The sequence below is a fragment of the Hipposideros armiger genome, unplaced genomic scaffold (assembly GCF_001890085.2).
Source record: "Hipposideros armiger isolate ML-2016 unplaced genomic scaffold, ASM189008v1 scaffold_584, whole genome shotgun sequence".
NCBI classification, from domain to species: domain Eukaryota; kingdom Metazoa; phylum Chordata; class Mammalia; order Chiroptera; family Hipposideridae; genus Hipposideros; species Hipposideros armiger.
Genome location: NW_017731934.1, coordinates 368017 through 392652, shown reverse-complemented (window position 1 = coordinate 392652; position 24636 = coordinate 368017). Strand labels below are relative to the sequence as shown.

At 40.6% G+C, this 24636-nt stretch overlaps 1 protein-coding gene across 4 annotated transcripts in view; it reads left to right on the top strand.

The window, feature by feature from the left end:
• The window catches only part of FNDC3B (fibronectin type III domain containing 3B), a 329942-nt gene that overhangs the window by 195208 nt on the left and 110098 nt on the right, over positions 1–24636 (top strand). The gene's annotated exons all lie outside the window — the stretch shown is intronic.

Here is a 24636-nt window from a genome sequence, read left to right as displayed (position 1 = left end):
GATAATGCTCATTAAATATACCCTGTTTTTATTGGACCATATCCAGGTAGAAACAGGGACTGTATATGTGAGAATGTGTGTGCAAATGAAAAAGAAGGAGGTTATGTATGTTGGATTGTTTAGGGAAAACTGGCCTCTGTCAGGGCAGAGGAAAATTAGGTAAAACCAGACGCTGGCATCAACATTAAGCCACATATTATTTATATGAGTGAATTGTAGCATGAGGAAGATTAGTAAGATACAGTGAAAAGTGAACTGTAATTTCTTTGAGTGAATTTGTTGTATAGGTTCTTCTAATTTTGTTCTTTATTCTTTTCTTAATTTTCCAAGTTTTATGCATTATTCTCATAATTCTTATGAAGCATTATTCTTACAATTATTAAAACATAGACAAGTATGTAAAAGAGACCCCAAGGTTCAAGAGGCCATTAAAGAGCTCTTAAGGCAAAGTGTTATATCTGCCATAGAGAATAATTTTTAGTCAAATGATACTGGAATTTCCAAGTTTGAAATTAGATTACCGGTGATGTTATCACTTTTAACTATGGGCATATAAGAAATTCACAAACAAAAAAAATTAAAAATAGGTTTTCCTAAGGAGAATTTTAGTCCATACAAAAGAGAAAAAGAACATATAAACTGTCTTTAGAGAGCTTATGAGGTTTGAACTACCTTGATTTCTGGATTTATTCTTTAATAATTTTTGCTCTGCCTTGCCCCAACAAAGATTTAAGGAAGATAACCCAGATACCTACAGAGGCAGATAAAATAAATTTGTGTAAGATCTAAGGGGAAAAGAGATAATAAGGAAAATAAGATGAAGCAGGACTGAAGTTAGCATGTAAAATTAATGTAGTCATGGGTTAACTATGGCAAAAGTAAATAACTTCCTTATATATATGCAGTTATTTCATATCACATATGCCTAACTTTATAAGCTGCTCTATATTTTAATATTCTCATAGGTTTAAGAGAGGAAATGGGGTTTTCCTTGAAATCGGTGCTGACATATTTCCTAATATATATATATATATATATATATATATATATATATAAACATTTGGCATTTTACATTACGAGAGAGTATAATTATTTTGAGCACCTTAAGTTCTTTTTTATTGTGTAGAAAACACATTATTCTGTTGGTAACAGTGAGATCACTTTTGTTATGAGCTTCTGGGAGTGTGTGTTTCATAATGAAAAGAGCTGGAAAATATTTTTATCTCAGCTTGAGTTTGAACTTGGTGTAATGCTCCTTTTCTCATCACATTATTTGCTTCCTAAAAATCAAAGTGCTACTCTCCACATGGGTTAGCCATGAAATAAAGAATCAGAATTTTGTGAATCCTAGCTCATTTCAATAAGAATCCGAAGGGGTTTACATGTTGGATAAAGAAATAAGTATACATTTCCCCAAATGAATTAAAACATATCCTGACAGAAAACTGCACACAAGTGTTTATATCCACTTTATTCATAATTGCTAAAACTTAGAAGCAAGCAAGAAAGATGTCCTTCAGTAAGTAAATGGATAAAAACATTGTGTTACATCCAGACAATGGAGTATTACTCAGCGCTAAAAAGAAATGAACTCTCAAGCCATGAAAAGACATGAAAGCATCTTAACTGCATATTAGTAACATGAAATAAGGCATTCTGAAAAGGTTACATACTGTATGATTCCAACTATATAACATTCTATTAAAGGCAAAACTAGGGAGACAATAAACAGATCCATAGTTGCCAGGGGTTAAGAATAAGGGAGGAATGAGTAGGCGGAGCACCGAAGAATTTTAGGGCAGTGAAACTACTCTATATGACATTGTAATGGTGGGTACATGTCATTATACAATTGTCCAAATCCATAGAATATACAACGCCAAAAGTGAACCCTGATGTAAACAGTGGACTTTGGGTGATGGTGGTGTGTCCATGTAGGTTCACCAGTTGTAACAAATGTACTGTGCTGTGGGATTTTGATAGGTGGTGCAGGCTGTGTGTATGTGGGGACAGGGTGTGTGTGTGTGTGTGTGCGTGCACGCATATATGCACTCTGTACCTTCTTCTTAATTTTGTTATGAACCTAAAACTGCTCTTAAAAAACACTCTATTAAATGACTATCTGAGGAAATGAGGACAAATAAGATGAAGATACAGCATGGTTGTACATAAAAGAACCCTGTAGAGTTGCTTGTTGTAGGCCCTGTATTTGGTTTGGAGCTCCTGATAGTCAGAACAAAGGGGGACACGTGAATCAGGTGGAGAAGGTAAACAGAAGCTCCTCTTAGTCATGGAATCCATTATGTTGCTCAGAACGTTTCAGTCTGGTCTGCCTCAGAATGAGGTGGTTGGCTAAAAGGATTCCAAAAGGCTTCTTTCTGCCTTCTTATAAGTGGGAGCATTCTCCCAGGGTATCTTTTTGCTTGAATTTACTGCAGCTGACTTATATACGCAGGAGACAAGACTCTTACATAATTCTCAAGTGTACAGCGTCATCTGATTAATATTAAACTATAGCTCATACTAATATGATTGATCTGTTTACATTCACATGTGGTTTGCACGAGAATAGGATATACGTATACTTAACCATGACATGTGGCTTGCGGTATTTTTCTACATTCTGCTCTGGTTAAGATGTCCACATTTCCACAGGAGGCCAACCTTTTTACCTCAGAATTCCCTACCTTTTAAGGGAATCCACTTGAGTTAATTACCTTTTTACTACTTACGAAAGACAAATACACACACAAAGAGGGCAAATTTTAAATTTGTACATGGTCCTGTGATAAAACTAAGTACACGTAAAGAAGCAAACACGTTAACCTAGACAAATATGTTAAAAAAATGGCAATAGATTAAGCACTCTTTTTGCATCCTAGATCTCTCAGTTGACTGTACGTCAGAAACACTGGTGGAGCTTCAAAATAAATACAGATCCCAGTACCTCTTTTCAGACCTACTGAAGTCAGATTTTCTTTGCCAGATTTGGCTTCATGTTTTTAATCAAACCTTCACTGGGAATGATGGCCAACCAAAAGAACTACTGTCTTAATATCAAGGATGGTTGCAGAAGGTGTGGTTGGTTCACAAAATTGTACCCGATATGAGGTAGGAAGCTAGCTTAACCATTGTCTTCCCTCCTCCTAGAAACGTGCCTGGCATATAGTAGGTACTCAGTAAATATTTGTGGAATGAATCCTGTATTCTTAATTGCTTTGTTTTCCAGCACAAGCCTTCTGTTTGAAGACGTAGCTATTGTATCATTTCCTCTTCTAAAACAAATTGCTGCATTGCTCAGAGAGAGTGCTCCACAGCCAGCCCCTCCTTTCATTTACTGTTACCTTCAGGAAAACAGCCTTGGCAGGACAGAGTCCCATGGTACCCCCCGAGAAATGAAGGATTCCTGGAGTTACTGGTGTGATGTGGGTGGAGAACAGTTGGGGTTTTGGTATCAGACCCCAGGTTCTGTCACTTGCTAACTATGTGCTTTTAGTATTCCATGCATCTCTGTGTCTTCATCTGTAAAATAGGTTTTGGTTTTTTTTTTAGTTTTTTTTTTAGCTGAGCCATCCCGCCACCTGTTGGCAGCTCATGGCTGCTCAGCTCGGGCTGACTCGAACCGCTGTTGCTCAGAGCTCAAACTCTTGAGAGAGCTCTTAACCAACTGAGCCACTCAGCCGGCCCTTAAAATAGGTATTTTGATTCCCATTATTAAATATTATAAGGGCCAGCCGAGTGGCGCATAGGTTAGGAGTTGGCTTGGGATGCCAGCTCTGAGCAGCAGGGCCCCAGTTTGGATCCCCCATGAGGGCCAGTGATGCTGTGCCCTCTACAGCTAAGATGGTGAACAACAGCTCGACCTGGAGCTGGGATGCCGTGAGTCGCCGGCGATGGTGTAGGCTGCAGCTGGGCTGGCTGGCAGCTGGCATGAGCTTTCGTGGGCTACCGTGAGCCGCCATGAGTGGCTGTCCAATGGCCGGTGAGCGACTGCCTCACCCGGGAAGAGCGCAATGATAATACTACCATGGGCCGGTGAAGCGATGTCCTCCACAACTAGACTGAAGAACAAAAGAAAAGCAGCTTGTCTGTTCCCCTTCCCCGATTCCCCAATACTGTTTCCCTCCCCCATTCCCCAATAAAATCTTAAAAAAAAAAATTATAAAAAGAGCCTAGCTCAGTTCTTAATACCCCTCACTGTAATGGTCACCCTTGTTACTGGAACATTCTTATCCCCCTCCTGTAATCTTAGGATCAACTCTTATCCAGTGATCCCCTTCTCAAATCCCCTTTCTGCCCTCCCATCTGATGACCTTGCCTCTGCCCTTCCCGTCGCTTCCCCTGTAAGCCAGAAGTGGCTTCTTTCTGCTTAACCTCATCTTAAACATTTTGAAAGCTAAACCCTACTCTCCTGGACTACCACCTCTGAAAGTCACATTCACGCTCTCTGGTAGCCGCTGCTACTGGGGCAGACACCTGGCATGAGGGGCCAGAGTTTGCCTGTCTTCTTGTCGCCTCATTGTGGGACACTTGGAGCTCTGCGTGAGAAAGCACTCTGGATATCCTTGGGGCATCCTTTGTCATGGACCCCGTCTTTGGTATCTCCTTATACATTTGTTATAAGCTCAAGTTAGGATTCCCTTTGCTCAGTATGGTCCTTAGCAGACCCTCCAGAGGACTACCTTATGTTTGAACATGTGTAATTATCCATTTTCCCTCCCTCTTGTCCTCTGTATTATGGATTCATCTACATCAGATCCAAACATGCTATTCCCCACCTTAAGGAGCCTCCATGGAAGTCCTCATTGTCCAGAGAATGAAGTCTAAACTGCTTAGCATGGCATTTCCAGCCTCCTAAAGTGCTTTGGATTTCCCCACCAGGTGCCCCAAGTTTTGTCCCATCCCATGAATATGCCTCATTCTCTTTTGGCCTGTCTTCCCAGTCCTCTCTGTCTAGCAAACTCCAATTTAGTTCTTCAAGAACCAGCTCAAATATCAGCTCCACTGTCTCCCCAAGACATAATGCAGATTAGTTAGGGGAAATTACTTTAAGAATTTGTCCCTGTTTTTTCCCCCTTTTCCAGCATTTTAGATCAGTCCTTGGGCACCAAATCCATAGTTGTTCAGGGACAGGAATGGAAAATTTTGTCCTCATATGCAGATTGTTGTGCAAGAGCTGGGCCTTGATCCTGTTCTGTGGCCAAAACCCATTTAAAATTGTGCGATTGCCTTTCATCACAGAGGCTAAAGATGTTTTTGTTGCTCTTTATTGAGTGAAAGTTTTAGTCCTTCCATTTTATCCTCGGTAAAAACCAAAGCATATGATATTAAGGAAGTCACCCAGAGGGATACGGGTTTGTAACTGAAATTTCCCAATTTTCCATCAGAGTTGTAGCCCATTTGTCATATATCCTGGAGGAAGGAGAGAAAGGTTATCTGCTAGGACTGCTTTAGAAAGGATTATGTGAAGCCAGAGTGAAAAATATAAACTTTGGCAAGGATCCACTGGTGATGGGAGAGTCCCTTTCGTATTGCTGACATACAGATATAACTTATATGAAGACCTCTAGAACTTAGTGCCATGTGGTGTTGAAAAACTGGGACAAAATGGTAAGAATTCCAAATATAGAAGACATGAGGATACAGCATACTTTTGGCATTTGACCTTTGGAATTGTTGACAAGCCAAAGATTGAGTTATACTTCAGATGAAATTCCATCGCATAGAGTCATAATTTCTTATTGTAGTACTGAAAGCCAGTGACAAAAGCATTATTCTTGTGCTTTTCTCCTTCAGAGATCACAAATTGCCTTCTGACCCGAGCAGTATTTCTTACCAGGCGTTTGTATTCTAATTCCTTCTCAGAAGATCCTCCCTGACATTTTTTCCCCCTTTCCTGTATTTTGCTATCATTGCTCTGATAACCAGAATCTGACCCCAGTATTGATTTATTGAAAATTACCATGAAAGTTTATTCATTCTGCAGATAAGAATTGCTGCAGTGAGGTTTGGGATGGCATTTTCCTTCGGAGGTCTGAGATTGGGAACAGTTGTGGGTCCTTGGAGTCTGTCTTCTGGTTGGATGGTGTGGGCTCTGGGCGGGGGTGCTGCGTCCACCTGTGGAGGGCTGACAGTGGTTTCCTTTGTTTGGGAGGACAAGTCTACTGTTAATAAGGTCTGGAATGCTGGGAGTCAAGGCAGATTTTCTTTTGGAATCTCTTTTGGGCTTGGCTCCCTCTGAGAGAGAACACTGGTGCTTTTCTGCTTAAAATAAGATATTTGGTGGGGCTTTCACACTACACGAGGGGCTGATCTCTTCTTTCACTCGCATCCTTTTCTATCTCATGAGTGTATATCCTCTTAGGCATGCTCGGACAGGGTGTTTTGGAACAGAGTTTGATTATGGAGGGGACAGGATTCCTTTTTTCCTGGATTGTGTGCCTTCCTCACTGCATTTGAAAATTCCAGTTTCCAAAAGGATTTTTATTACTGCTTCATCCCTCAAGTCTTTGGTGATGATAATCCCTGTGTATTTTCACCTGTCTGCAGCTGTGGATGAACCCTAAGCATGGCAGAAATATCAAGAGAACATGAAAAAAATTAAAAATGAGCTCAGGTCAGTGGAATTCGCCCATCTTTTCTGCCAAGTACAGTCTGAAAAGTGAAAATAGTCCAAAGACGCCCAAATAACTTTAAAAGGACAATGTAGACCTCTGGGTCAAAATACAAGAGACGTTCTTTCTGGCAAGAAACTGGGCAATTAACACCCTCAATGTGGGCTGTCAGATCCATCGCCAATCTTGGAGGCCTCTGAGTGACTTCAGGCCTTGTGACAGCTGCCTACACGTGGGGTGGGAAGGGAGAAAGGCTTGAGGACAGAAGGCTGTTTGCTGACGGAGCGTGCTGCTCAGTAACATACATGTGCCTTCTGACCTGGGCATTCCTCTCTGAGAGCCCGAGCTGGAGAAGTCAAACTAAGAATAACTTTTCTGTAAGACCCCACTATTCTGATTATTTATTTCCTACAGAGGTGTTGACTTTACTGGTGCACAGGCAAATCTGCACCTCGACAAAGAGGAAGCTAGAGGGGCCCAAATTGTGGGTAATGAGTAGAGTGTGTAGTTGTCTTTATCAAGTTATATCACTTATTCTATCTTTTTGCTCACCCCCCCCCCCCCGTCTTTTTTTTTCCAATGTGGAATGTTTTAAAGATGTTATCTACATGGTTCTTTCAACAGGCAGGATAAAACATTTTTGTCATGTCAATTTAAAATGTCTTAACTCATTAAATCATATTTGAAGTGTCACATTTTTCACTTACATATAAAAAGGCAAACAACATGTGAACAAATTCTTTGTATTTTCTTTTGAAATGAATGTTCCCCAGAAGATTGAGGGGCAGAATTTTGGTTAGTTTCTGCCATATGTAGTACTTAACTCTGTCAACCTATGTTATTTTCTTGGCCTTTTTGCTTTCTTGGGAACTGATCATAGAGGCATTTAGATGACATCAGAACCCATGTTGGTAAAATATATATCATCTCAACGAACTCTTTAAACAGCAGATATAAGTGATGACATGGTTTGTCTCTGGTACATATATAACCTTCAATTTGATTGAATTGAAACTAAGTTATTCTCTCATTTAGCTAAGTTGAATTCTGAATTTAACTGGGTCCAAGGTCACCATCACAGATGTGCCAAGTTAGAAGCAAAATAACTAATGAGTTGGGACCTTGCAGATCTAGGTTTAGTCCCAGCTCTGCCTCTTGTGAGCTGTGTACCTTTGTGTAAGACAGTCTCTCAAAATTTCAGTTTCTTCATGTATGTATAAAATGGAGGTAATCAATAGCCCCTATTTCAGAGGACTGTCATGAGCTCTAATACAAGTACTTTTAAAACGTTACAGAGTACGAGGGAAGAAACAGCGTAACATTTTCCACTTATGAGAACTGCCTCCCGTGGATCATACTGGAACACCCAGCGTGTGAGCACAGCCCTCAGTGCGGAGAGGCATGGCTTCCTGCAGTCTGCGTCAGTGCTGAGTAACCTTGAGTGCCAGTGACTAGAAATATGAAGGGATTCTTTTTTTTTTTAAAGAATTTATTGGGCAATTGAGGAAGGGGAACAGCCAAACTTTTGTCCTTCAATCTTAATTGTGGAGGGTGCAGCTCGCTCAGCTCCAAGTCCAGTCACCATCCGTCCGCCCATCAGCAGCTCGCGGCCACTCAGCTCAAGGTGCCATGTTCAGTCTCAGTTGCGGGTGGGTGTAGCCCACCATCCCATGCGGGAGTTGAACCGGAAACCTTGTTGTTAAGAGCACGTGCTCTCACCAGCTAAGCCCTGTTGACAGCTCAGCGGCAGCTCAGTTTGGGCACAGCTCACTGGCCTTTGTGGGATTCGAACCAGCAACCCTGTTGGTCAGAGCTTGCGCTCTTAACCAACTGAGCCACTCGGCCGGCCCCGAGAAATGAAGGGATTCTGAGGGGCATCCAGTCTCCCAAAAATTCTCTTGGCTATGGCTACCTACAAACAACCTGGTGAATTCTGGGCAAGAATAAAATTGAGCCCTCTTTCTTCCTCTTTTCTCAGACTCCTCTGTGGGCTGGGTTCTCTTGTGAGGCTGAGGACTGAAGCATGACAGGCCATCTTGATTGTGTGTTTGCACCTACTCAACACATTCACTGCTTTCAGTTACTTTGCTAGATATTAGAAGTGTTGGGGGGAAAAGGAGGGGACATGACTAACTGTAGGTGACTTGGGAGAACAACAGCTTCTTAATACTTACTTTGCTAATACTCATTACTTTCTGTAGGGACAGTAAGTTAACCCAGGTGGATAAGCTGACTAGGAAACCCATTAACTTTCAGAGTTAGCAGTTTTTCCTTATACCTCAAACAGTGTCCACTATCACTTCCACTTTCTGTTGATCATATTCTATTAGTCACGTACTGTATCTGTTGATACATTGTGGAAAGCTCCTACACAGAGGTGTGAATACCAGGAGAAGATGACCAAGGGTGGGAAGGGGAGGGTGGCATCATAAAAGCTGGCTACTACGTAATATGTAGAGGCAGAAACCATTTCTTTTGTTTTTTCATTTATTTTTTTTTTTAAGATTTTATTGGAGAATTGGGGAAGGGGAACAGATAACTTGCTGTCCTTTTGTTCTTCAGTCTAGTGGAGGACGTTGCTTCACTGGCTCATGTTTGTATTATCATTGCGCTCTTCCCGGGTGAGGCAGATGGGTCGCCGGCCATTGGACGGCCGCTTACCGCGGCTCACGCCAGCTGCCAGCCACTCATGGTAGCTTATGGCAACCCACTGGAGCAGGGGCTGCAGCCTATGCCGTCGCCGGTGACTCACGACAGCCCAGCTCCATGTCAAGCTGTTGTTCAGCATCTTAGCTGTAGAGGGCGCAGCACCACTGGCCCTCATGTGGGATCCGAACTGGGGCCCTACTGCTCAGAGCTGGCGTCCCAAGCCAGCTCTTAACCAACGCGCCACTCAGTTGGCTCTGTTTTTTCATTTTTAAATTTACGAGAAAGTGCCTTAGGTATTGAGCAAGTTGCGTGGGGCGGTCACCAGGGTAGAGCAGGTGGGTGGAGCAAACAGAGTTCACCAGGCCTGTCAGAAACTATTTCTATTAATAGGCTATCTGAAATTGTCTCAGTAATTGTGATGGAATTTTGGCAACTTTCCAGCTGTTATGTAAACATTGATTTGTCACTGGATTTAATTCTGGGGAATGGTCCTTGAGGATCCCTACACATAACAGCTTTATGTAGAGGCAGGGGGTTGAGACTCTGGTTTTGTAGGACCAGTGTATTGTAATGTGACAATTGCAGTCACTATTGCATATGTGCTAATTATAGGTCGTTCTTTCTGCCATGACCAGCCTTGGCTTTTATTTTACATTTAATTTGCCTGACCAAACACACCACAGTGTAGCAGACTGTTACCCTGTTCCAATTTTTGGTGCTGTAGTACGACCTGGAAATTCTAGTATGAATTGAGTAGAGAACACAAATGTGAAATGGGAAAGGTCCATGGGGAACAACAGTGAGAGTAGCTCACTGTTTGTGGTTTACAATTTACAAAGTAAAGAGTATAAGTGTCCCTGTGGATGACTATAGAAGCTCTTTTTTTCTCTGGTGTTGAATTTACGTTTTTGAAACTCCCCCTCCCTCATCATAACTGCATCAGAAGAAGGGGGCTTTCCATGTCGGTGGTGCGCTCAGAAAAGGGCAGGACAGGCTAGGTGACAGTGGTGGGGATGATTTGCTCCAAGCACAAAAGGGAATTGTGATGGTTCAGGAAGACTGGAAACTAAGGAGGCGGGAGAGAAATGAGAAGGTCTCAGAGGAACGGCACATTGAAATAAAAGGAAGTGGCAAAACAGGAAAACAAGTAGCGTGAAAGGAGCAAACACAGTGAACAGGGAAGATTAGATGAACTGTGAAATAAAGATAATTTGGAAAAAACAAGAGGCCGAAAATAAGAGAGGTTTCATGTTCCATTTTTATAGACTCTGTTCCCCCCACTAGGTTAACATTGTCCAGAGCAATGGGGTGGAGGGGGGAAAGCCTTCTTGCCTACTGTGATCCATGAGCCCTTCTGTTGGTGGCTCCACTTTGAGCAAATCTCCATGGAAATAAACCTCTTACTCTTCCTATTTGGACTTTCCCAACACTTAGGGCTTCCTCTTGTGCTAGATTAGAGCATCCATTGCCAGTGTACATTGATTTGATAAGCAAATTAAAAACGAGTCATAGGTAGAGTTTTGAAAGGGCTTAGCAGTACACAATATTGACATATTGGGTTTTTGAATAGTAATCTGTAGTTGTTAAAGTGATGATTTAGAGTTTGATATGCTTAAACCCTGGAAATTTTGAAATTCTTCCTCTTTTTTCATTATTACTTAAAAATTAAGAACAAGAGAGGGGTTTACCTTTATCCTTGGGTTAGTGTGCCTTTGTTTAAAGCAGCCTGTTTTTTTATTGAAGATGCCATGATTATTTTTAGGTCCCCTTACAAACAGGTTACTTTAAAATGTAGTCAGTTCTTTCTGAAGAGAAAAAAGGAAGTCCACTCTTACTTTACCTTTATACATACTAAAAAGGAACAGTGATGGCATTTCTAGTATATGCCCAAGCTTTGCTTTCTAGATTTATTAGAACTACCCTATCAGAGCAACATGAGAAACTGAGAGGGAAGAACTAGGTCTACCAAGAATGTTTTAAAAATTTCACGAATGCGTGTGTTACTGCTACCCTTAATTCTCATAGTGAACTTACATTGACCTGTTTCCCCCTATTATTTGAAAAGACACAAATTAATATGTGGAACAGTAAGATCCTTAAAACCAAGAGGGATGGAGAAACTGCCATATTTTAAGTTCACTGAGTTCCTTAAAACTATTTAAGTAGCTTGCCAAGTACATTAAAAAAAATATAGTCTTTCAGGAAGATTTATCTTTTGGTGGAATGTTGCTCCAAGGAACTCCGTAAGATATTAGCATCTCTTTAAAACTCTGGTTAAAAATCGTGTGTTTCTTAAGTGAAAAGTGGTTACTGGTGCATTCATTCTTCAGCTATTAAGTTTTTTTTTTAATCTCTTGAAATGATTGACACCATTAATATTATTTATTTACACTATAATCCAGCAGAGGATGGCTTGAATTCAATTATAGACCGTTTTTAATTGAAACTGTATTTTGATTTCATTGAATATTTCCATGTTTGTGAAGTCTTGTTCTCCATAGATTTCAGGATCTGGATTTAGTGGACTCAGCACCATCAGGCATATCATGCATGAGGGCAGACCTGTCTCTTAAGTTTGATAAGGCCCTACTGCATTAGTATTTTACAAAGAAAGTCTTTCTTTGGGGCCGGCCGAGTGGCTCAGTTGGCTAAGAGCTGGCTCAAGAGTGCGAGCTCTGAGCAACAGCGGTTCGATTCCCAGCCTGAGCTGAGCAGCCACTGAGCTGCCAACAGGTGGCAGGATGGCTCAGCTAAAAAAATAAATAAATAAAAAATCTTTCTTTTAGGTAGTAAAGATATATGCATTATAGAATCATTAAGACTCCTACTCATTTGCCTGATTCTGTGGTGCATACATGCCTGTTTGCTCCATCATATCTTTTTAAATAATTTCAGGGCCAGTTGGTTCCCATTCTGTAGTCATACTACCCATAGTTGGAATGGGAAAGAAAATAATCTTTTTATACATTAGCCTCTGAGCTTAAGCTTTCAGAGCTTTGGTGTGTGGGATGTTTTGTACCCAGAAATTAGGATTCCCACCCATTCTTCCTTTTTTCTCCTATTTTATACTTTTCTTTATTCTTTTTTTTCCTTTAAGATTTTTTTTTTTAAATAGGTGAGTTGGGGGATGGGAACAGTGCTGGGGAATTGAGGGAAGGGGAAAAGACAAGTTGCTGTCCTTTTGTTCTTCAGTCTAGTTGTGGAGGATGTCGCTTCACTGGCCCAAGTTGGCACCATCATTGCGCTCTTCCTGGACGAGGCACATCAGTCGCCGCTCACTGAGGCTGCTGGCCACTCACGCTGGCTGCTGGCCACACACAGTAGCTTATGGCAACCCACTGCAGCAGGGGCTGCAGCCTAGGCTATCACTGGCGACTCACGGCAGCCCAGCCCCAGGTTGAGCTGTTGTTCAGCATCTTAGCTGTAGAGGGCAGTGTCACTGGTCCTCATATGTGGGATCCGAACCGAGGTCTTCTGGCTCCCCAAGCCAGCTCTTAACCAACGCGCCACTTGGCCGGCCCTCTTTATTCTTTACATTTTTAAATTCTGTGCTATGTCTCCCCCACCCGCTGCACTCGGTTCCCTGACTTCCACGATCTGCCATGTTTATCATCACTAACACTATGAATGGACTTTTCAGATCCAAAAACTTTTTATTTATTCATTCATTTGTTCATTTACTACTGAGGTATTTTTATTTTGTCTTGCTTTTTGGAATGGGAAAAGAAGTAGGAAATGATAGATGATAAGAATGTTTTCAGTAGTAGATTTTTATCATAGCTTTTGAGGAAGAAAGGTTCAAGACTTGCTTTTACTTTAAGACTGTTACAAGCTCATTGAGTGCATCTGAGGAAAAAGATAGCATTTCTGATAAATTCTTGGCACTTCTGTAAATTCATGGCACTTCTGTCCTCTTTTTCCCATTTCCTTCCTGCTCACCCCTTTTGTCCATATTTACCTTCAGTAATCTCCTTACCTGCCAGTAACCAGCCCTGAGTAAGAACAAAAGAGAAGTCCAGATTACTGTTCTTAACAGCTCTGGTAAAAATTTGGTGTGTAAGGAGAACCTGAAACTTTAAATGATGCTCAGAAGTTACCTGTAAGGTTGATGCGTAGTAGTGTCAGGGAGGTCCAGAACAGTTGAACATTAGAAATTTTGTATGATTCAATCTAATGTTCCAGACCCCCAATGTGATTATTGAAAAGTGTCTATACAATGTGTATCTCTGTTTTTCACCAGTTGCTATGCCAGAGTTAATTTTCCCCCTTTTCAATGTCAAGAAAGAATAAAACAGTGAACACCAAGGAATGCAGATGATTCACTCACTGATGGGTTATCTTTGCAGGCAGCATATCAAAAGTGATATTTTTGGGGAGCAGTGGATCAGGTAGATATCTGTGTAAGGTAGGCTATATGGATTTTATAAAGTTACCAAGGAGTAAAATGGAATAAGGTAACAGTGTCCAAGATGTTTACTTGAAAATGATGGCTAGAGTCCTCTTGATTAATGCTGGTGAATGAGATGAATGAGACACCAAAATGGAAAATAAACCATCCCTAGACAAGTGGTAATTATGTTAATTATACTTTATTTAGGTGGTGGTTTTCTTCCTGGAAAATTACTTTTTTTCTTTTCTTTTAAATAGAAATTTGAGGCATTTGAGAATTGGATATGTTGTGAAAACTCTGGTGTGTAATTTTTCAGTTTTATCGTATTTCATTAGTCTTCAGGGAATATTTTCGGGCCTAGATTTATGGATGCTGTAGATAGTATCTGCTACCAAAAGAACATTCTCTCATCAGGCTTACTGGAAAGCGTATTATCTGTCTTTCTGCTATTCACTTCTGAACAGATGTTCCCTCAGCATTTTTGAATCGTTTTAATGCACAAGATGGAAAAAACAGGAAATCAAAAGAAAAAGACTGACATTAATTTCTGTGACTAGGAAACTGCAGTTGAGTAAATGTCCAGTTTCTCAATCTTTATTATCCCTGTGCTAACTCTGGGATGATGTAGTGTGGTGACCTGGTCACTCGTTGTCAGACCCCAAAAATTCAGTAGCAAATTTCAGTTCTGTGTTATAGGAGAATGAGTTAAAAATAAAAGTTTGTGATAACCTGTACCACAGTTCTGGCACATAGTATGAGCTCAGCTCATTTAATTTGGCTTGACTTTCCTTGCTGTCTCTAATATTGAAATCACTACTGTCTATGAAGAGGTCAGCACAATGGAACACACCCCTGATAAGCTGTGTTATTAGTTTCCTGTGACTAACAAATTGCCATGGAGTCAGTGATTTAAACAACAGAAAGTTATTCTTTCACAGTTCTGTAGAGAATCTGGAGAATACGTACAATTTTTGGAGGTCAGGAGTCCAAAATCATTGTCCCTGGGCTGGATTCAAGGTGTTGGCAGGATCGAGCTCCCTCCAGAGCTCTAGGGAAGAATCTGTTCCTTATCTCTTCCAGCCTTTGCTTGCGGCTGCATCGTCCCCATCTTCAAGGCCAGCGTCTTCAAATCTCTGCGTGCTGCATCTTTACATTACTTTCTCCTCTTTGCATGCCAAATCTACCTTCTTATAAGAATATCTGTGTTTTGTGTAAGACCTACTCAGATAATCCACGATCATTTTCTCATCTCAGAATTCTTAATCACATCTCAAAGACTTTGCCATGTCAGATAACATTCACAGATGTCAGGGGTTGGGGGCCATGTTCACCCTACTACAGGCTACTTCCAGTGTCCTCAGTCTAGAGACCTGGCCAGAGCCAGCCCACTACCCCGCATCCACCACAGGCTTTTCAGTGAGTTACAGTTGATATAAATGTACAGTAGCAACACCAAGTACCTGTCTCTAGTAACATGGGCCAGCAATCATGTAGCAGAGCTACCTCCTCTTGTTACGGTGACGGTTCTCATCAGGGAAATCTCTACACAGTCAATTAAGGTAATTGAGGTAAGTCAGTTGAAGGCTGTAACAATTGTTCACCTTAAGTCTGGAAATAGAAGTGAGTTGTAGTGTGGATTTGTGTGTGTATACACATGTGAAATGGTTGGTATGTATTTTCAGGACATATATAATGGAAGTTAAATATCAAGAGCTGTGTAATTCCTTTTAAAGAGACGAATAGTCGAGTTAATGGCATTTTCCAAGAAGAAGTGAAAGGAACCCACCGAATTTGGAGCATGTATTTCTTCAAAAAGGAAACTAAGATAGTTTTCACCTGGCATTAGATAAGACTCAGTAAACTTTCAAAATAATTAATTTTTAATGAATCAGATGATCCTATAATGGTTAGTGATTGTTATAGAATTACTAAAAGAAAATTCTATAAAAGCTGATGCTTGTTAGGTATTGACTGGTTAGATAATGCTATAGATTGATTATGTATGTCCTTTCCTTGATGGCTGTTATCTAGTTGGGGGTCCAATAATTGGTTTAATTTTGGAGATGAGTTATATGGACCCCAAGGTGTCATAAGGATGATAAATACTAATGCCCTGTTATCTGCCTTGCTATGTTTTAAATAATTATTGCCTGATGTAATGAAATTGTGTCTTCTAGATTTTTTTCTTTACCCTTGGGTGGGTGTTTTGCCTAAAATCGAAAGACATTTTAACTACATATGCAATAGTATTTGAAATCAGTTTAATTCTTTCCTCCTCCAGAATTCTATGATTCTATGAAACGTGGTAGGAAATATGTTTCAAAGTGAACTATATGTGACTTTATAGTTTAAACATCAGCAAATCGTTGCTTGGATGAACAAAGTAGTCAGAGCTCTGTATCTGCTGTGGGTTTCAAAAGTTTCTGTGGACTGTGATTACAGAATTACAAGGAGTCATAAAACGAGAGGTCGATGAGAGTAATGAAGTTGAGGTACAAAGTCCAGATTGTGTTAATGAAGAAAGAAAATAAAGGGGGGGGGGGAACCATTTTGGCCAAACATGAGAACTTAGCTGGATTATATAGTATCAGCCAAGATGATTCAAGGTGATAAATGACAGAAGGCAGCAGGTACAGATGCCATGTTAAGTCTGTAAATGGGAAATGGAGAAATGGAGGGTAAAGTACCAGTCCAGCAGATCAGCCTTCCCTGTAGCCAGATTCAAGCCGTATCAGATGTACTAGTTTAGTCATCTAGTCAACTCTTGCCACATTGCTAGGCTCTTACTCGGGGGTAGAGAAGCTGGGAGTGGATCACATTATGTTACTTCTCTAGAATAGCTTTTGCAATCTTATTTTCAGTGAATTTAAAACATTAAGTCTGTCTAAGCCATTTAACTTTAACGCATAATCATGAGCCTTTAGTTTTAGCCCCTTACGTGTTTTTTTCCATAATAGTATCAATCACTTACAGCATATACTATGCCCTGCCAGTTCCTTTTGGAACCAATTTTAAATGAGAAAAGTAAAGGACTTTGGGAACAACTATTTAAGTATGTCTGGTAAACTGTTTTACTATTTGAGGACAGCTCTAGAGACTGAAATACGTTTTCCACTTAGCAGAATTTTCTGTGTACATATGAGCCACAACATTCATGGAAATATGTTGAAATCTTAAATGTAGAGAATATGACTTAATGGTTTTGGTATTACCTGCTGTCTAGAATGGCGTTAACAGTCTACACTACAATATATCTGGTCAGCAGCATCCCAAACAAGGATAACTTCAGACTACAATGAAGTGTGCATTTTGTGATTCACAACTATCTTCTTGTTCTGGGTTCTTTAGATTATAGAGCAAGTAAGCCCCAGATCTTTGCTTGTCTATAGGTCTAGAAAATCACATTGATTATTGTGAAACAAGTGGTAAGTTTCTGTATATCCAAAACATATTCCATTAAATGTGACTCTCTTCCTAAATTTCCAGTTATATGGTAGGGCTTATTTGTGGGGGGGGGATTTGAGGTTCGCAGCAAAATTGAAAAGATACATAGCTTTCCCTTATGCAGTGTTTGGTTTTTTGTTTTTGTTGTTGTTGTTGTTTTTTTAAAGATTTTATTGGGGAATTGGGAAAGGGGAATAGACAAGTTGCTGTCCTTGGTTCTTCAGTCTAGTTGTGGAGGACGTCGCTTCACTGGCCTATGTTGGTATCATCATTGTGCTCTTCCCTGGTGAGGCAGTTGGTCACTAGCCATTGGACGGCCGCTCATGGAGGCTCACTGCTGCTCACAGCAGCTCTTGCCAGCTGCCGGCCTCCCACTGCAGCCTGCGCCGTTGCCGGCACCTTACCGCAGCCCACCTCCGGGTTCAACTGTTGTTCACCATCTTAGCTGTAGAGGGCGCAGCATCACTGGCCCATATGGGAACTGAATTGGCGGCCCTACTGCTCAGAGCTCGCATTCCAAGCCAACTCTTAACCAACTGAGCCACTTGGTCAGTTCCCAGTGTTTGTTTTTTAATCTCTGTGTGAGTGTGCACTTTCATAGAGATTTTATTCCCTGAGCTAGTTCCTCTGCTTTAACTTTGGTTCCCTTACAATTAATTCTCAACACAGCAGCCAGGGTATCTTGTTAAAACCCTCTGTGTTTTGCTTTCAAACTTAGCACGAAGAGCAGGCTCTACCCAGCTTTCAGAGTCTTGCATCCACTAGCTGCTACCTCAGCTCCTTCCAGCCCTGCTCGAGCTCTTTGACCTCTAGACACACGAGCCTCCTCTCAGTCCTCTAACATTCCAGGCCCTTCCTGCCTGACAGCCTTTTCTCTTTTTGTGTCCTGTGACTCTGAAGTCCTCTTGCTCCTCATCCTTCCTCGAGTGGCCCAAATGCTTCCGAGTCAGAAATGCCTTCCCCGACCATCCCATCACATCGCCTTTAAAAAACATTCTTCACAGCACCCACCACTAGCTAACTTCATCATGTTTGCTCATGCATGTGTATGTTGTCTATATTTTCCCACCAGAGTTCACCCCCTTGAATATGTTGGAAACAGATTGGAGTCAGAAGTTCAAGTGCAGAGCTCATTCAAAGGGACTTCCAAACATCTTTTTTAGATAAGAGTTGCTGAATTTTGTTTTTTATTCAAAATTTTTATTTTATAAAGGCTTGGGTTAAAATGCAGCACTCCAATTACAGTTGGAAAGAGTTACCAGTTAGTTTATTATGTGGTTTGTATGCCAGAATTGCAGAGCATATAACACAAAAATGCTTTTTTGAGGAACTGAACAGCCAGGTAAGAATTGTACACTAAGCCTGTTTCATCCTTGCAGATCAAGGCCTTTCCCTCAGCTGAAGTCCCATAAATGTAATAAACTGTCATCACTGCTCCCCCCATTTTTAGTCAGTAAGAATGAGCCTCTTTTGGTGGTTGTAGCGTCCCTTTTGGCAGTCCATTATTATTTCTGCCACCATTAGCTCTCACCCCTAGCTAGACCATGGACTTCATGTTTTCCCCATCCAATTTACAGTGCGTTTCATGTAATTTATAGGAATTAAAACTTCACTCAGATACTCTTGACTGCATGGCAATAAAAACATTTTAGAATATTAAAACAGGATTTTAATATGGAAACTGGTTTTATCTTTTGTTTTGTTTTAATTTTATTGGGGAACAGCCATGGTCATTGATTACGCATTGCTTTTATGCTACAATGGCATAGTTGACTCTTTTAAGGAGGGCGGAGCTCACAGTGGCCCATGCAGGCCCATGTTATCAACTCCACGCTCTAACCAACTGAGCTAACTGGTTCCCCTGCCTTTTGTTTTAAACGATTGATTTCTCCCATGCTTTGGGGGTGTTTTCCAGACAACAGCTCTTAGTAGTCTGATTCTCTTAGCACTTCTATTAAAGCATCTTTAAAAAATGGTGTAATACCTTTTGTGTTACTCGGCACCTTTGTCACTCAGAATGGTTTTTATGCACTTATTCGGTTGAAAGATGAGATGAGAATATTCTTTTCTGACTGTAGGGAAACGTCGTGGAACTTGACTTTCTGACCCTTTTGTACTGGCACTGGGACCTGTTGGCTTGTTGCTCCCTCTTGGCCCTTTCAGTCAGGGCCACCTCCACTGGTCACCCTCCACGTCCTTAGGAGGGAGTTCTTAAGTAAACTCAGCTTAGCCTGTGCCCGCAATGAAAATGGAGATCCATCCCTTTCCAAGTGTTAATAGAATGAGAGAACAGCAGGTTGTACTTTGAGAACTAGTAATGGAGATTCCATCCACATATGAAAGCACGCTCTACCAGATAGTACGCTGCAATATGGGTGGACTCTACCTTCTTAGTTCAGAGAGCACTTTAAGAACAGCCTTCTAGGAAAGGAAGCCTCTGTGCTATATAGCCTAGGAGGTAAGCCTGTTCTGCTAGAATTCATCTGAATAGGCAGCAGATCCTAGCCCTCAGGATGTCTAGCCCTCAGGATGTTGTCACTCGGGTCTACATCACCACTAGGTTTAAGCAGAGACCTCTGATTCCAGTGTTTTCTCAAAAGATTTCAACAGCCTGAACAAGAAATATTATAAAGATATGATATAGGAGATATTATAAGCCTGTGATTGCCTGGAAACCAGGTTGTCATCAAACTCAAGAGCCCTAAAAGAATCATTTCTTCTTTTACCCTCTACAATGACTATATGAGGGTGGGGGGGATGGGATGGAAAGATATTTTAGAGTTTAAAAGTAATAAAACATAGTACCATGAGTCCTGCTTGTAACTTTAATAAAATCTGGGTATTTTTTATTTTAGTAGAACCCCTTTTCTACAGCTGACCTCAGCTGTCATGACCACCTCTATGGAATCTACCTAGAAACTGCTTTAAGTACCTTAAGAAAAAAGTAGCTGAGGTCTGGGACAATGGGGAATAGTTCACAGTTCCAGGACAGTGTCTAGTTGGCGACCAAAAGGCAGCAGTTGTGGATCGCAGTGGGAAAAGGACTGACTGCTGCAGAAGACATAACCTCATTCTAGACACAACTCGACATAATTCTTTTTTTTTTTTAGATGTTGCCTTTTATAAGTTTTAGGAAATTTTAATTTCACATTTCAGGTGAATGTTCTTTATTCGAGCCTTTGGATTTTGTTAGAGACAATGGAACCCTCGAACTTCAATGTGATGATCTTGGAACCTCTTTAATTTCTATCTTCCCATTCTTAGTTTCCCTTCCCACTTCCTTTCACCCTTCTGAAAATTAACACCTGCCAGTGAAATCAACTTTATGTTGCTTTCACCGGAGACTAGTGTCTAAAAATCAATCCTGGCAGCTAATGTAAAGTGAAATTTGGAAGACGCCTGGATTCTCATGGAGTCGTGCAGGCTGAAGTTATTAAAGAGGATTAGGGACCACAGCTGGTGAGCAGATGGAATGCTTATAATTTCACAATCTTAGGTAGCTATAAGCCCCAATCTGTACAAAGCCTATTTGCCTTTTCTCTAGTTCATTTCACTTTATCCTGCTGGAATATACCATTGGTCAAATGTGATACTTTAATTGTTGTACGTGATGAGTGGCCACTCATTTAGATGGCATTTATAATTCTGATCATGCATATTCTTACTCAATTGCATTTTAGTAACCACTATTTAATGATATACTTACAAGAAACTCAGTTGATACGGAAGAGAGAATAAGACATTACATTTCTTTAAAAATGTAAACATGAAGACTACTCCACAGTAACACTAATGATATAGTATAATTTCATTACGTTGAAGACTAGTTCATAGTAATTACAACTAAATAGTTCAACCATTTGCTGCTTTAAAGAAACTCTTGAATTCGTTTCCTCAGCTCTTTCTGTGTGCATTCCGTTAGAAAGTCTTGTGTCATGCATGCAGTCAGACAAGTCACCTAGACCAGCTGCCTTCAACTGCTCTGCTACCTAATCGCAGCCCCCCACCCTCCATGTCCTCTCCTCTGTTCATTCTGACTTCTCATAACATGAGGGCCTTATGCGTGCACAGAGCAACTGTTAGCCTCCTCAGAAACACAGGCTTGGGCCGTACATTCTTTGGTAGATTGGTGTTTCTTCCACAAAGGAAAATATTTGTGAGACTTTTGCTTGTGGCTATTAATATTAAGAAGCTCAAATTAGGAACTTCATTATGCTAATACAAAGATATTAATTTATACTTGAGTGGATGTTAGTCTATCTAAGAACAGAATTGGTGTCCACTATACAGGCTAGCACTTCTTCATCTTTCCGGAAAGACAGCAGAAACCTGGCTGCTCTGCTTTTGAGCTAATACTGAGTGTCTGAAAATAGAGCAAAACAGCTGGAGCCATAAATAAGTTGAGTAGTGTGGATACACTCTGTCCTAGCTGATGGGGAAGAAAACAACACACAGATATTTCAGGTGATGCCGCCCAGCAAACAGCTGTAGATCAGGGTCCAACCATAGTCTCTGTTCTTTTGGAACCATCATGTGCTTCTTCTCTAAAGCCACAGTCAGCTGCAAAAATACCGTAACGTGTTTTGGAAGCAATTACTGCATAATAGTGTTCTAGTCTCAAAACATCCTGAATGATATATTTCTATACATGGGGTGGGGGGAAATACTGTGTTACTGATGCATTGGCAAGAAATAGTCTGTAGAATTATCATAGGAAATGGTCTTTTTTTGGATCAGTTTTTCAAATGATTTTTCAGTAGCTTCTTTATTTTAGTAGCCTTCTGTAATTGGAGATGACCTCGCAGGGAAGCAGTAGTATAAACACATTTTAACTTCCAGTGTAATTATTTTGTACTGAACCAAATGATCTAGCTATCCTTTCAGGCTGATAGATTTTTTTATCTCTCATAAGTAAAATTGTTCTCCCCACCCTTCCCTTGTTCCCTTTAGACATAGGAGATGGCAGGATGAGAGGAGGTTTTCAAAGTCCTCCAAAAAAAAAAAAAAAAGTTAGACTGAGAATTAGAAGACCTTGGCTTAATACTGGATTCTTTTAGATTTACCTATGTGATCTTGACCAGATTCTTAACATCTTCAGTTTGTAGGATCCGTATCTAGTAAATGGGTAAAATAATATCCAAATACATATTTGCATATGTATGATACATGTATTAGATTACTAGGGCTGCTACAACAAAGTACCATAGACTGTATGGCTTAAACAGGTACTTATTGTCTCAGTTCTGGAGACTAGAAGTCCGAGATCAAAGTGTCTGCAGGTTTGGTTCCTTCTGGGACTGTGAGGGAAGGACCCGTTCCAGGTCTCTCTCCTTGGCTTGTAGATGAGCACCTTTGTCCCCGTGTCTTCACATCATCTTCCCTCTGTATGTATCTGTGTCCAAATTTCATCCTTTAAAAAAATACATTACTCATATTGGGTTAGGTCCCACCCTAATGACCTCATTTTAAATTAATTACCTCTGATAAGACTGTATGAAAGACAGTCACATTCTGAGGTACTGGGGTTTAGGGCTTCAATACATAGATGCTTAGAGAAACACAGTACATTATAGAGGGCTGTCTGATTATAAATGATAGTCTTGTAGTTTATAATTTTTTGAATTGCTCTGGGTATTCAAAATATTTTAATAAAGTTGTATTGTCATTGACACATTGATAGAAAAAAAAAAAGCATGCCTTTCTTCTTTAAAACCTGAGATTCACCTGTGTTTTCATTCCTTATAGAGAATTTGAAGTGAAAAGAGAGCATCTTTCGGTCCACAGGAATAGATAGAGCTGTTATAGATGCTCCATTCCGGTTTCCATCTCTTAGAACATCTTTTTGTTCAACTATTAGTTGTAGAGAGTTGTTTGGGAGTTTATTGGGAAAGTTTCAGCAGGAATGAGTGAGTTGAATTGCTTATTGCTGGCAGCATCAAAGAAAGCTAAATGAATCTTTTGCTCAAGAGTCAATAGATGCTTGCTGGAGGTTAAAGATTGAGTCAATGGCAGTGTCTTGCTCAGAGCTCCAAACTGCTAGCCTGCTTGCTACACCGGTGGGTGGTAAGCCACAAAGACTGCGTCCGCAGTGGAGCCAACTAGGACTTTGTGGGCCTGGGATAGAGAGCGATGCAAAGAATGAGATCCCTCAATGGAAAATGCTGAGCTTTTCGTTCAGTGGGATTGCAGTTGGAGGACTGTTAATTATGGGAAGAAAGGCAAGCAGACGGTCACATACTCGGAGGCAGAAAGGAGAAAAGGTAGTCAGGGCAATTGGAAGCATGCATTAGGATTGCAAAAGGGGACACTTGCAAATACTGTTGCAGGCCAAACTTTCCTATTTGGCTAAGTAATTAATTGCTAAATAGGCATAATAGAGTCATCGCAAATGGTTCTTTAGAGATGCATGGTGTGTGAACACAAAAAAGCTATTGTGGAGCAGGAAAGCTGGAAAACAACTAACTTGGCTAAACAAAAAAAGCAAGGCGTTTTTAGCCTCTAAAAACAACTGTGCATTCTCATTTCATGTTCTAAAATAGATTAGTATGTGGCACATTAAAAAGTTACCACTAGCAGGTAAAATGCTTCATTTTCTCCAGGATACTGTCCAGAGTGAGGTCCAGGAATTCTTAATTGCTTAATTAGTAAAGTGCTTAGTTGCATTTTTATCATCACAGCAAGTATGCTGTCTTTATTGAGTTTTAGCCAGGCACACTGTTTGTTAGCTTTGGCTCTAGAAATAGTTCTAATCCACACCAAATTCAGTATTCTTACTGAATATATTTAGTATGTACATACTGGTTTTCTATGCAGAAATATAGATCTACAGATTTTGAATACGGTTTTGTCATCATGTGTTTTAAATATGATTTTGTGATCAAGCAAGGTGTCTTCCCTTATCATTCTTCTCCACCATGGTGTCTGTCGTGCGCTTGTCATTTTCAGAGCATTTGTGGGTAGTGTTCCTCTGAGCCTTCATTCCGTTATACACTCAGTAAATGTTCCAGTGCCAACCATGGGGCCAGGCACTGGGGAATCAACGACCCTCAGCACAAACACGGTTCTGTACTCATGCAGCTGACCTTTATTGTCTGGGGAGAGGTGGAAGATGTGAACAGGAACATGCAGTGGGGTATATGCTTAAATATGGAGAAGAGGATGAGCTATTAGGGGAGCTCCTACAAAAAGCACCATTTCAAGCGGGTGATAGAGGCAACCCCACCTGGAGGAATCCATCTCTCAGCAGAGGCATGAAGGATGAGAAGCGTCAGCCAGACCAGGAGGGGAGGGTAGACCTGTGTGCATAGTTTGTACTGTCCTTCCACCTTTGGGTCACTTCAGGTTTGTCTGTCACAAATTATCCTGTTACATTTTAGTTTCATAATAGAAAATTTATTGTTATAATCTCTAAGAAGTTATTTTAGCGTCAGTTACCTAGATGAGAAATTGTCAGTTTAATGTAATTGCTGAGAGCCATGTTTTGAATCTTTTTATCTGTCACTCATTCCTCACCGCCCCCCCACTTTTTTTTTTTTTTTT